Source organism: Fringilla coelebs (assembly GCF_963513975.1).
Source record: "Fringilla coelebs genome assembly, chromosome: 6".
Lineage (NCBI taxonomy): Eukaryota > Metazoa > Chordata > Aves > Passeriformes > Fringillidae > Fringilla > Fringilla coelebs.
In genome coordinates, this window is record NC_140034.1 from 58,428,491 (window position 1) to 58,441,853 (window position 13,363).

Below are 13,363 nucleotides of genomic sequence, written 5' to 3' on the forward strand. Positions count from 1 at the left end.
TAGTCACAGACGGCTATATTACATCAGAGAGCCTCATTAAATCACTGCAGACACAATTATCTTCTGTATCCATCAAAGCATGAAAGGTTACCTGAGTTACTAAAAAATTCCAGGCGTGTCTTCCTAATAAACAACAGTATAGTGATTAATTGCTGAGAGAATCTGGTGCTTTAAGTGTAGCTTTTATTTGGCAAGTTGAACGCACTCATTCACCAGACAACTGAACTCTCCACTTCTCACTTTCTCAGGTCACCTGCAAGCACCAGAGATTTATGTGAGCAAGAAATATTGTTACTTTTTAACATGGCGGTGTTTTTTTAAGCAACATATTTCAGATAGAGATTTAGCCCCATGATGCATACAAAGAAAGAGACTTTGCCTTGAGAGGATTTGGTATGAACTGGGTCACAAAGGCAATTAAAAGTCATAAAGCAGATGTATTATGTCTGTTCTATCCTTTTCCTTTGTGTCAACGGGTGAAGTCGTAGCATGGTACGCCCTGGTTCATTTTGTCATTCTAAAGCTAGAAATGATGTAAATTAAAAAGCAGCTCTTTCTTTTTTTTCTCTTTAGTATTGTGAAGGACAGTAATTTTATTCCACTTAAAGCTGAAAATGCATGTGTATTTTTAAAGATTCTGGTTTTATGAAGCACAATCTACAGTCTGTATTCACTTTGTGATTAATTTGTTTTCTTCTATATCCCCCCAGTATAGGGGATATAGAAGAAAACAAATTAATCTCCATAAAAATCCCCAGCCCAGGATGAAACATATGTAAATAAACCACGCCATTACAACTGTGTTTTCGTTCACCTGTGGAATCCTTCAGAGGAATTACTGTCTCATTTAAAGGACACACTTTAAATTTCAAGAGACTGAGCTGCAGTTCCAATGCTCTTTCTGCTTCCACGGAGGGTCAGCTAAACTCAGGGAAATTAGCAAATGATGTATGTTGCTGCTCAGCACGGAGTTACTCAACTTAATTACACTTCTGTTGGTTTTGGCTATGAACTAATGCTACAGTGTTTACTTTAATAATTCGAAGTAAGCGCGGAGCCTCTTTAAAATCACACTCCGTGGAGTGCAAAAACTGTAAACACTGCAGAGCCCGGATCCGCCGGGAAACAGATTCATTACTGATTCGCCAAACCTCCCGCAGCCGGGGGAGGACTGCAGCTCCCAGTCAGGTATCTTCACACCTCACTGCTGGGAAAACTGCTCCCAAACCCTGGCAGCAGTGAGCAGCCGGGCTGTGGCACCACTCCTCAAGAACTGCTCTCATTTGCCACCTACCTGGGAACTTCACAAATCTCACACGTCCCCACCATGCCTGGCTGCCCAGGAGACCTCCAGAAGCTCAGGGTGATGTGCCATAGAGGTGCTGCCTTCATTCCTTCGGTTTTCCCATCTTTTCTGTCGCCCTGAGGCAGGGATAATCAAAACAGGTGGAGATTTCCACGGCTGCACCTCAAAAATTTCACCTTCCCCAGCCACCTGGCTCCTCCTTCAGCTCGCCCTGCTTGGGCTCTGGTCTTCACCTGGGGGACTCAGGCTCAGGCTGGACACTGTTATCTGCATTTGGTGGTGGATGGGGAGGAAATGCCATATGTTGTCCCTAAATAGCTGCCTTTCCACGGCCAGACAGAAATGTGCCTGTGATTTGCTTTGTACTGCCAATACTTTTTGTGAGAGGAAATTGTTGGGGCACTGGAAGTTATTTATTTTCCACTATATTTTATTAGGTTATTTCCTGTTTTTCTTCCTGTTCCTTTGCTCTGTCCAATTTGGCAGATTGATTTTCTTCTTGCACTTTCCTTCCTTTTAGCTTGTTCTCTGAGTCCTGCTGAGTCCATCCAAATTTTCTGGTCATCAGTTGAATCTTAGAAAGCAGAGCTGGCCAAGGATTTCAACATTCAAAATGTGGATAAAGATTTTCAGCTAGTTTAAACCTCCAGGCTTGCCATTAGACTGATGTGCAAATCTACAAAACAGTAACTTCCTCTGTTAATTTATTTTCCTTAATAATTTTTTCCTTTTAATTTATTTCTCCCAAACTTATGTTAAGCCCTGTTTTATCTTGTTCCTGTTCCCACTAAAGGCAGTTGGACTGAACTCTCCTGATTTCTACGTAAAGTATTAGCGTGTTCCCAAAGACTTAGGCACCTCAGTAGTTTTCTGACATTTAAACTGGGCTGGTAGAAGGTAAAAGAACTGGAATATGAAAAAAATATTGCCCACCTGATGGATATTGGGTCAGGTAAGCAAGTTTACCTGGCCTAAGACTTTTATTGCTGAACACATTCACCTTCCTTCTCTGTTAGTATTCGAGTTTGGCCTCCAGCTCCATCTCTGTTCCATACTGCCTATTTTGTTGCCATGTTAAGAAGTGAAAATTGCTCATTGCATGATGAAAATTAAGCATATTTCTGTGAAGGTGATTTTTCCAACCTACCAGCTCACAAATTTCTAGTGAAATGCTCCAGGAAACGAGCCCCTCTAAACTTATGTGTCCCTCTAGACTGAGATAAGTTGAGCAATATGAGATGCATCTATACCTTGGGAATAGAGATCACTAAGTTCAACTCACAGAGAAATAGCCCCAAGGGGCCCTGGGCTTGTTCAGGCTAGCCAAAGGCCACAGCCAGCACTCCAAAAATTCCCAAATTTGACATATTTAAGCTATTAATTTGAATTGCCAAACAGTCTTTAGGCATACTGTTACAGGGCCCTGAAGTGGAATTGCCCATTGGTTAATTCTACCCATCAGCTGCATCAACACATGGTCATGGAAGGCAGGAATGTTGTGCTATTCCTGCAGATAATTTTATTATTTCTTCCCTCAGAAAAAAAAACAATTGGATTTGTATCTATTTTTTAACAAGAGCACTACTTTTGTCATAAACTTTTGAAAATAAACAGAGCTCTTAGAGCACTATTGATTCCCATGTCAATGGCACACAAAACAATCGAGGGGCTTACCAAAATGTTATCATTACAAAACCCAAATGAGGGAAACTCATTTATTTTAATTACATTTTTAGTAGGAACTGTGCACAAGCCATCGAAAGCAGAGAGGGAAACTCCTAACTTTGCTTTCCTAATCTGTTTCTGAAATGTTATCTGAGTTTCAGCATTTGTTAACTAAGCACAAATTTGATAGCGAGGGTAAGCAATACACTCAAAAGAGATTACAGAGACAAGAATATGCTGATACTAAAGGCAGTGAAAAAATATTTTTTATGCCAAGAAAGGAAAGAACTTGGGGTATGACCTGGAAATGTGAACGCTTGAAGAACAAGGGTCCAGCGGTTTTTGTTTCTGGTTTTTGGCACGATCCATTCACTCCAATTTACTGCTGGTGTGTTTGGACACAGATCCAACTGTCTCCTGCATGCAAGGATAATGACCTGGGACTGCAGTGATTTAGCAAACCTCAACCCTGTGCAGCCCCTCAATCAGCGATGGGCTAATCCCTTAATGGCCATTTGTGTCTTTGCAGCGCATCCTCAGGAGTTCTGCAACGCCCTGATTGTGCTGCACAGAATTATGTGCACTCCTTCCACCCTCCTTATCTTATCAAGGAGCTAATTCCCACAAATGATCACGCAGCTTCAAGTTTGAGATGAAATTGCAATTGAATCATAAATTTGTCACTCTCCTGACAGCTGCTAAGTCAGTAAAATCTTGATCAAGAGGGGATTAGTCACTGGACTGAACAATTAAGACCTGTGAGTGCATCTGGCCCTCTGTCAGAGACATGTTTATTGATAAAAAAAATAGTTTATGTAGAGGTTTAAAATGTTATTAATTCTTAAGTGGGGTATAAGCCTTTATCTAGCATATTATGACACATAGCTAACTATCCCACTAACATCTTGTTCTGCTCAATTGATTATTTAAACAGAATTAATCTTTTGAAATAATAATGACTGTGAGCCTTAAATTAACAAACAGAGCAGAGGACAATGGGAGACACCATTTACAAAAATTGTTTGCTTCCATGGCTTAGTTTTTTTTTTTCTTAATTGTAAAGGGAAAGAGCCTTTCAGGTCATTCCCTAGTTTTTATTAAAATTCTGAGATACACTGAGATATTTCCAAAAGAAGAAAATTCTTTTTGCTGCAGAGAGCCGTCCTAGAGCCTTATTTTGGAAATATCCCACAATGGGATGCTGGAGTGCTATTTTGACTGCTCATTACATAATGGAAACAAGTAAAGGAGATAAGCACTTCCCTCAAGTTGGTGACCCCTGGACCAAGTTTTCTGTAGCAGACACTTTTCCCATTGTATCACCCATCCCTGCTTTACCAGGACCTACTTTTGTTAGTTTATGGTAGGAAAGAGGAGGTCTCTGAAACATGAAATGTCACTGCTCCATGGCTGCAAACTTTGCACCCCTTACATTTTTGACTTCAAGGCAGATTCTTAACTGCAGGTACCTGTGGGCTGAGGTTCTGCTGGCTTTTGCAGCTCAGTGATGGAGTTTTCACTGTGCTGTCCATCAGAACTCAACTTGCAGAGCAGAGCACAGGCTAAAACCCTCATTTCAGGCACGCTGCAGAGAGCAGCAGGTTTTGTTCATCTTTGTGCTGGCCCAGAGCTCAACTAGTAAATCAAAAGTAAAGTGATTTAAGGTATGATTCACTAATGATGCCCTGAGTGTCTGCAGCCTTGTTACCTGACAGATCCAGTGCCTGCCAGGTCTGTAGTAGGTGGCCACTGACCAAGCACCAGCAGGATCAGTTTTTCTGATTTATCTGGTGTAAAAATGAAAAAAAAAAAGAACAGCATTCCTGTATCTGTAGATAAAAATGTGATTTGCTTGCCTGGTGGAAATCTCCATGCTGTACTTGTTTGTTGGAAAATGATTCACTGGAATTGCCCCAGAGAAAAGGAGAAAATTGAACTTGCACTTTGTGCAGCCCAAATGCTCTCATGCCATATTTCTGAATACAAGACTTCTTTGTTAAGCAGATCTGTACCCTTCAATCCCTTTGCTTTTTTTTCTCAAGATACTGAAACAAAACATTTAGTTTGGGGTTGGAGAGAAACACATTGTTCAACTCGACATAACTGTTTCCAGTATTTTATTTCTAAAAAATAAAAAAAGGCCCCAAAAGATTAAATGTAAATTTGGCCCAATTAATTTGAAACTTGTCATAGATATCAAGAGTTGGATGCCCATCTAAAAAATTAATTCATAACCCTAATTAACTTAGAAATGTGCAATGTTTCAGAGTTCATAGCCATATCAATACCACAACAATGCATTTATTCCACACCAGAAGCCAAGAGGAATTAATGTTGTGGAGGAAATTTGTCCCTCCTTAGGGAAACAAAGTGGTGATATTTTTCCCTTGCATGTTTACACTGAGCAGCACCAAATGCAGGATCACACGCAAAAAACAATCATCATAACTTTGAGCTACATGAAGCATTCACAGAGCTGGAAATAAAGGTTAAACAACAAAATACGTGATTTTGTCAGCGCACAGTTACATTCTGTGACTTTAAATCCCACCTGTATGGGTCACAGTCATTTCAGTTTGCACTTAAAATTAAATTTTGCCCTTAAAATTAAATTTTGTGCCAGTCAGCTCAAGCAATCTGTGCAGTAGGCAGAAGAATCTCCAAAAGAAGGCAAAATTGTTTTCACCAGTTATTAACATTTTCAGAGAAGGTCAGAATTCCAAATGCTCTGATATAAAACAGATTTTCAAATTCAATCACAGGGTTTTTTTATTTAAATGTTTAATTGAAAATTACTGTTGGGTCACAATTTTCTGGTTTTTTAGTTTTGTATATGTCTTAATAAAAACATTTAAAATCTAAACCAACAACTCTGCATCTAAAGATGATGCCAAAAAGAGCCAGGAATGCACTAAGTTATTTCCAGCAAATGGCCAAGTTAAACAATACAAATTGACAAAATATCCTCTAAGAACAATGTTATATTTTTCATGATTATTCACTACATTTCTTCTAAAGTGACTTCATGGTTTGGGACACCATGGGTCTGAAGATTAGCTCACCCCTACCTTCTAAAATTTAATAGTCCTTCCTGGCAGAGAGGGGAGGTTAAAAAAAACCCAAAAAACCCCAAAACACTAAACCAACAAAAGCAAAAAAAAAACCTGCCCCAGGCTTCTCTTGTCACCTGAAATTTTATTCTACTTATACATCATTTACAAATGTTACCATGTTAAAGGCAGAAACACACACCAGAGGTACTGGGATGCAGCTGAACTCTGAAATATACAGAATATCATCCCAGCACACAGACCCTCCTATGGTCTTGCTTTCCATGTGACAGCACAGCCACTCACTGTCTGCCCATGTGCAATAGCTGGGGCACTAAATTTGCAATAACCACCGAGTTTTGACTCCAAGGCAGCAATTTTTTTCCTCAGGTAAAAGTCTTATTAATTCATGAACATGGGGCATTTCTAAGTAGGAGCCTAAGTTTGCAATTTCAGCAGAGGCTCATACTATTTCAAGTGCATTACATTATATTACATTTATTAACAAAGGAGATGAATGTTTTAACTACCCATCTCAACATTCATGGTTAAATCAGGGTCATTAGCAATTTTTGTTCCCTATAGGACCCAGTTTCAATAAATACTCCAGTGCCACTAGAAATTACATTGCACAAGGGTCTACTAAGCAAAATGTTTCAAGATGTAAACCCTTAAAAAAGGGCAGTATATGCCTTACTGAGGCTATCCCTCAAAAAATTGATTTGTTACACAATTTTAATATGATTTTGGATAGCTAGCCCATACAAAACTTTCCATGATCTAATTAGATGGAGCAAAATAGCACACCAATGGAAGGAAGGTGAAGTCTAGAGACTCTTCCCCATGAAAAATTCACTTTCTTTATTCCTTTGAGATTATTTCACGCAGAGTTTTAGTTCTGTCTGGAATGTAGAAGAGAATATCCGTTCCCTGGGCAAAATTCACCTGTGTATCTGTGAGGTTTGAAACGTTGTGGCTCTACAGCAATCATCACCGAACAGCTGGAAAACATTGCCAAGGTATCAGCTGCTTCATGTTTGTCCCTGTGCGTCTGGAATCTTCTCCTTCTAGCTGACTGCCTTTAATTCAGACCCAGCTCCTGATAAAATATTTGGCTGGAGGGCCAGTGGTTGATGTGAAGGGAGCCTGGGACTGCGCTTCAGCTTCCAGTGGCTGCGCTCTCCACGTGTGCAGCCATGGAGCACAAAAGCCAAAGGAAAAACTCCACTACTGGCAGGGGGTAGGGAAAGAAATCTGTTACCTGCCCACAGGGTACAAGTCTAGGACCCTCCAAAGTGGGTCTGAAGTCCAGGGAAACTCAGTAAATGCCTGAAGTGAAAAATACCTGGCTGTTGCCTGTTCTCTGTGTTGTGGAGCCAAAAGAAGGCTCTGTCACTTGGGGCAGGATTACCTCCCCATCTGTGCACCCTCACTCATTTTTTGCCTTTAATTGTTAATGATTTGTTAAGGAGACAGTGGGAGTTTCTTCAGTGTTTGATTCAGCTCTAGGAAAAGCAGGGAAGTTCTGAAAGACCTGAGCGTGATACCTGTGTGTGGTAGAGGAGAACTAAAGGGTTAACAAGCAGCCATCAAGCAGCAGAGAGTGGCAAACACTGGACACAAACAGGTGATAAAAGGAGATAAGAGAGATGAAAAAATTAAGAAAATAAAGAAGGCTGTTATAAAGATTTATAGATCGGCTAAAGCAGAGCAAAATAAACGATAACAAACACAGATAAAAAAATAAATGGGGCACCAGCCACATAAACACACAGGGAACTTCAATGCTTCTGTATAGTACTATGACACTGCTTTGTTTACAGCAGCATTGACCTTTTGCTCCCAAAGAAGTTTATTAACCATCTTGGTCTTTCTTTGTGTTGCTTTACTCATCAAGAGAAAGTTGTGCTGGGTTGATTCTGATGAATGACTTTTTCAGAAAGTCAAGTTATCCTTGACTAGATGCAGATGGCCTAGTAAAAAATGAATGCTGCCAGCAGACATTGTCTTTATCAGTAGTAAAAGTTCAGCAGGGACTAGACTTCCTCATCTCTGGCCAGAGAAACCCAGCCTTCTGTTTCAGCACCATATCACATATTGTCCTAATGAATTCTTGTAACACACTGCAGCCCAGATAAATATGCTTATATTAATGTTTTTTGGCAGTCTGGGGCATGGTACAGAATTGACACAAGTGTTTGGATTCTGCCTGCAGCAGACACCAGGAATTTATGCAGCTCAGAAACATTGGACTGTTGTTAGGCTCTTTGTGCCGTGACCTTCAGTGTTGCAAACTGCAGCTCGCCCTTCCCGCACTGGCTGCACAGGAGGGGAGCCTGGAGCAGGGCAGGCTGAACTCCTGCAGCTCAGGGGGCAGCTCACTCAGGGCTTCATCCCCCCACAGCCACACCAGTGCCCTGTGACCCTTCCTCTCCTCCATCCTCTGTCATTTTTCCTCCTAAGAGCAGAAGTGGCCACCCCCAGCCCCGAGGTACAGGCAGCGAGTGCTCTGGAGCACACACCCTCCAGAGCTTGAAGCACCACCCCAGGTAGCCTCGAGGACAGCAGAGGATTTGGCCTTTGAAAAACATCCCAGGCAACCAGATCTGAGCTTTTTTAATGGTCAGTCTGCTGCTGCAACAGCAGCACAGCAGCACCCGTGGGCTCTGAGCTGCGTTTGGAGTCCCATCACACGGGAGTCTCCAGCTCTGCCTGCTGCTTTGTCGGGCTGGAGCTTCTGCTGCAAGTTTGGAAACTCCTCCAGCTGCAGCAGGGGCTCGGTGGCCCCACATTCCCAGGGGCCAGCAATCCCACTGGGCCAGGTCATGTTGGGGCTGGGAGCAAAATTCACCATCCCTGGGTGTGTTTAACAAAGCCTGGATGCGGCACAGGGGGCCAGGGTTCAGTTGAGGTGTCAGGGATGGGTTGGACTCGATGATCTTAAAGGTCTCTTCCAACCCAGTGATTCTGTGAATTCTGGGAATTCTGTGAGAAGCCCCCTCCTGCCCTGAGCAGGGCTCTGCTGGGCTGTGCTGGTGGCCAGAGAGCTGATAAAAACCCTTTATTTGCCTTTACAGTGCACCTTTGCTGTGCAGCCACACCATAACTTAACCTCAAGGCTTCAGTGATAGAGTTAAAAATGTCAGAGACCTTCCAGGGAGGAAACATTAGGCAGATGGGATTCTTGAACCAAGAGAGCACGTGAAGGAGGACACGCCATTTCCCAAGAAATTCTGGGGCAGGGTTTTTCCAGGCAGTGAGGTTACTTTTTTGGTTTGTTTTTTTTATTATTATTATTTTGTGGTTATGTTTTTCAACATTTCATTTAAATGAATGGGAGTTCTGGGGAATGACTCAGATGAGAATAAGCCATAAAAAGAAACAGCCTGAGAACAAATACAGTTGTATTTCTCTCCTGCACCTCCATACTAAGGTGCCTCAGTGCCCTGTGTTTTCTTACAATTCCTTTGCATTAAAAGGGCTTTTTTTTTTGATGCTGGGAAGAACAGTTAGTTTTATTTATCTAGCCATTCAAGTCAGGATGGTCAGCCAGGTCTTTCTGTTACTGCTCAGCCTATTTTTGCAGATTAGGATCTCGGTTCTGCCAGAGTTCATCAGAACATAACAAGTCTATTCATCACTGAAAAAAACAGTGATGCAATTAAATAATATTTATACCTATGGGGTAGTTATTTAGCCATCAGCAACAGGGAAGTCCTGCCTGCAGCAAGGCTTTCTCATTCAAGATTTTCCATGCCTTTAAACATTTGTCTTTTAAAGCCTTATCTGTGGCCTGCAGCCTCTTTGGGGCAGAGTCTTCCTGCTGCTCCATTCCTACAGCAGCCAGCAAGGCTCTGTCCGTGTTACATGTGTCTTCTAGGAGAACAGCATCTTCCAGAACCTCCTCACCACCCAAAGCCCTTTGGGCTATCAGAGCTGACTTCTTTTAGCCCCAGAAGCTGGCATTTGTGTTTGCAGTGCAATCTGTATAGAAAGCTGCACTTTGTTCATCTGATTCTCTGCCTTACTTCCACTGGCTGTGCTGCTCTTGGTTCTCCCCCATGCTCACAGAACCACCTTGCTGTGCTGGTGATGTGCAGGGATGGCCAAGCCAAGCACTCCAAACCAGGCTTCATCATGCTGCTGTGTGAAGCCAGGGAAGTTCTGCCAGTTTTTTTTTGCCAAGCTGTGCTGGCAACGTGAAATTATGCAAAGCTCTGTACAAGCAGAGAACATATCCTCTGTATATTTTGGTTTTGCCTCGTTTGAATCTTATTCTAGTCAACACTTTTCTTTCCTATATTATAAGTAGACTTTCATGAAAAATAAAAATTTAAAAAAAAAAAAAAAAGGAGAGTTTTCTTCCTGGGATATTTTTTTTTAATTTTTTTTTATTTATTTTTTCACCCCTCACAGGACTGCCAGAGCCCTGGTAAGTCTCCCTTGAACACCAAGAGCTGCTCCACATCTCTGCTGAGCAGCTGAGGCTCTGAGCACTCTCTGAGGCTGTTGGCCCACCACTGTCCTCTGGGTTTATCTCAACTCTACCCCCAGTTTTGTCACTGTATCCTTCAATCCCCTCTCTCCCCATAAAAGTGTCTAGCTGTCTCTTAAACTCACTTTACCATTTGCTTCTTTGACCTCGCTTGGCAACTTATCCTTGTGTTTATTATTTGAGGTGGAATAGTTCTGGCTACATTCCTGGTTTTACTCTTAATTGTCTAATTTTTAGAATGGTGTCAGTGGGGTTGGGATTTGGGTTTGGGCTTTTTTTAGCTCATCACTCTTGTGACCAGGTCTTCTGTTTCATTAGGCTCCCTTGTGTCATCAGGACTTCCAATAACTCAAAGAATCCTAATGAATCTTTTATTGGATCTCCCCAAATATTGCAGCTGGAGTTTCTTGTCCATTAGTGCCATTCTGAACTGCGTGCACTGCCTTTAATTACTTTTTTGATAATTGGAGGGCAGGGAGAGGAATGAGGCTCTTCCCCAAACAAGGGAAATCTCAGTGATTTTATGCAGCTCCCTGCTGCTTGTCCCAGGTGGGAGTTTCAAGCAGGGCTCAAGCAGGACTGAGCAGCAGAACCTGCCCAGGTCCTCTGGCAGCTGGGGCCACCTGTGCCAGCTTTGTGGCCTTTGGGTGGCACCTCATGCTAGGAGGGCCTGGGGACTTGAGGACCTGCTCCAGAGTTTTTTTTTCCTTGGGCTTTTAGACAGAGTGCAGGGAGCTTACCATGCTGGATTTGCTGTGGGGTCCTGTGGATGACACAACCAGGCTGCACACAGGAGGCTTCTCTCAGAAAACTCCCTTTTCTAGGGAGCAGGGAGGAGGAAAAGACACTGGTTTGAAGGCACCTACCTGCACCTCCAGGAACTGTCCCCAGCTGCTGTAAGGTGGGTTGTTGGAGCAGTGAAATGAATCCTACTGACACCCTGAAACAGATAGGCCTGGTTGGAGTGGCTTCTGAAATGGGCAACTTGCTTAACCCACCACAGAGAGAGAAGGAAAGAGAAGGAAATGAAAGGAAAGAGAAGGGAAGAGAAAAAAAGAGAAGGAAAGAGAAAAAAAGAGAAGGAAAGAGAAAAAAAGAGAAGGAAAGAGAAAGCAAGAGAAGGAAAGGGAAGGAAAGAGAAGGAAAGAGAAGGAAAGAGAAGGAAATAGAAGAGCTACTTCTTTGCATGCCCCCCTTCCCTTACAGGAACCATCACCTGTCTGCAGGATGGGTTAGCTCCAGGTGGGTTCCCTGACTGAAGCAGGCTCCTGCTTGCCCAGCACAGTCCATAGCCATGAAGACATGCACCAGAAGCAGATCCTGTGGCTACAAGCCAGGCAGGTTCACTCTGGTGCTTTCCTAAAGCAGACAGACACTTTGCTGCATTCACCCACCTCAAAAATATTCGCCCAAGTCAGCTCTGGTGGTTGACACCATCAGAGAGGAAGGAGACCACGTTCCCTTTCCTCCTCAACATATTGTATCTCATGAAGTGGCCAGAAAAAGGAGAAGTGTTATCTATACAATGAACATTCTCCATTTTGGGGGGCTACAGAAGCCATGGGACAGGAAGAGGGTGCCAATGCCACCGAGACATTAACCATCAGCCAAAACAACACCAGTCACCATTTTCAGTTTCAGAACACAGGGCAGAGGCATAAAAGATTTGCTCAATTAATTTTGGGATTGAAAATTTTCCAGAGAGCTGAGGATACTTGTAAGATACAATGGAGTGCAGCCCCCTCATCTCTCATGGGGAGGTCAAGCTCACAGAAACTCGTCCTGCTGATCAATCTCTGCGTGTCCCAAACAGAGGAATTGCATGCTGCAAGAGCCAGCATCTGGGGGCTGCTTCTGAGAAATTCATGCAGTAAAGCACTTCCATTAGGGTGGCTTACCTTGCTGATAGAATCCCAAAGGCAGGGAAATGAAAGGCAGAGACGTGAAATGCCTCTCTTAACAAACACCGTGAAATAACTGGGAATAAAAATTTTGAAAGTCTTGTAAACACTTAACATTGTCCTCTCTGTGCTTGGCAGGCTGGGGGCATAATGACCATCAAGCAGCAGAGTAGCAGTAAGTCTTTGACTGAGAAAGTGGTGACAGCACAAGCAAAAGGACATGCTCTGTCACTCATCAACCCACGCTTCATTTTTTGTAGCCATCTACTATTATTATTTGGCACGTGATTCCCCAAGCAGCAAACCATGGCTGTAGCTATTTACAGGTCACTGGAAGTCTGGCCTGTGCTTCAGTGGAGTTTTGGTTGTATTTCACAGAAGATAGTTTTATTTATGTTTGACCGATGCAGGCAAAAACTGGACGCTGATTTTTCTTTTTTTGGCTTTTAGTATAAACACTCATGGCAGCTCTCTATTTTGGGTGCAGACTGGAAAACAGATTGTTTTGTAGTTGCTGAGAACTGCTGGGTAAACCAGAGGACATTGTTATTGCAGCTGAGCTTTTCTTTCAAGAGAGCAGGAGGAGTCGCTTTATTTTTTAATTCTGCGCAGTTTAACGTACACCGTTCGCTCCAAATATTTGATGCTTGCCACACTTGTTATGAGTTTCTCCAGAGAGATGCTGTCTTTTGGCAGCAAAAGATAAAGCTGACTGATACAAATGAGTCACAGTACCCCAACAGTAATTAACAGTGATGCAATACCCAGGCGAAAAAGAGGACTTGAAGAATTAACTGTTGAGTTTTCTTGACGATGCAGCTGCACTTTAAGAGAGAAAGCTCAACCCATCATAGAACTCCATTGTGTACATTAGAGAAAAAAAGCTTGGCAAGATACATTAAAGATTTTTGCTAAAGAGATACAAATATTTTGCAAGGGCAAAGGG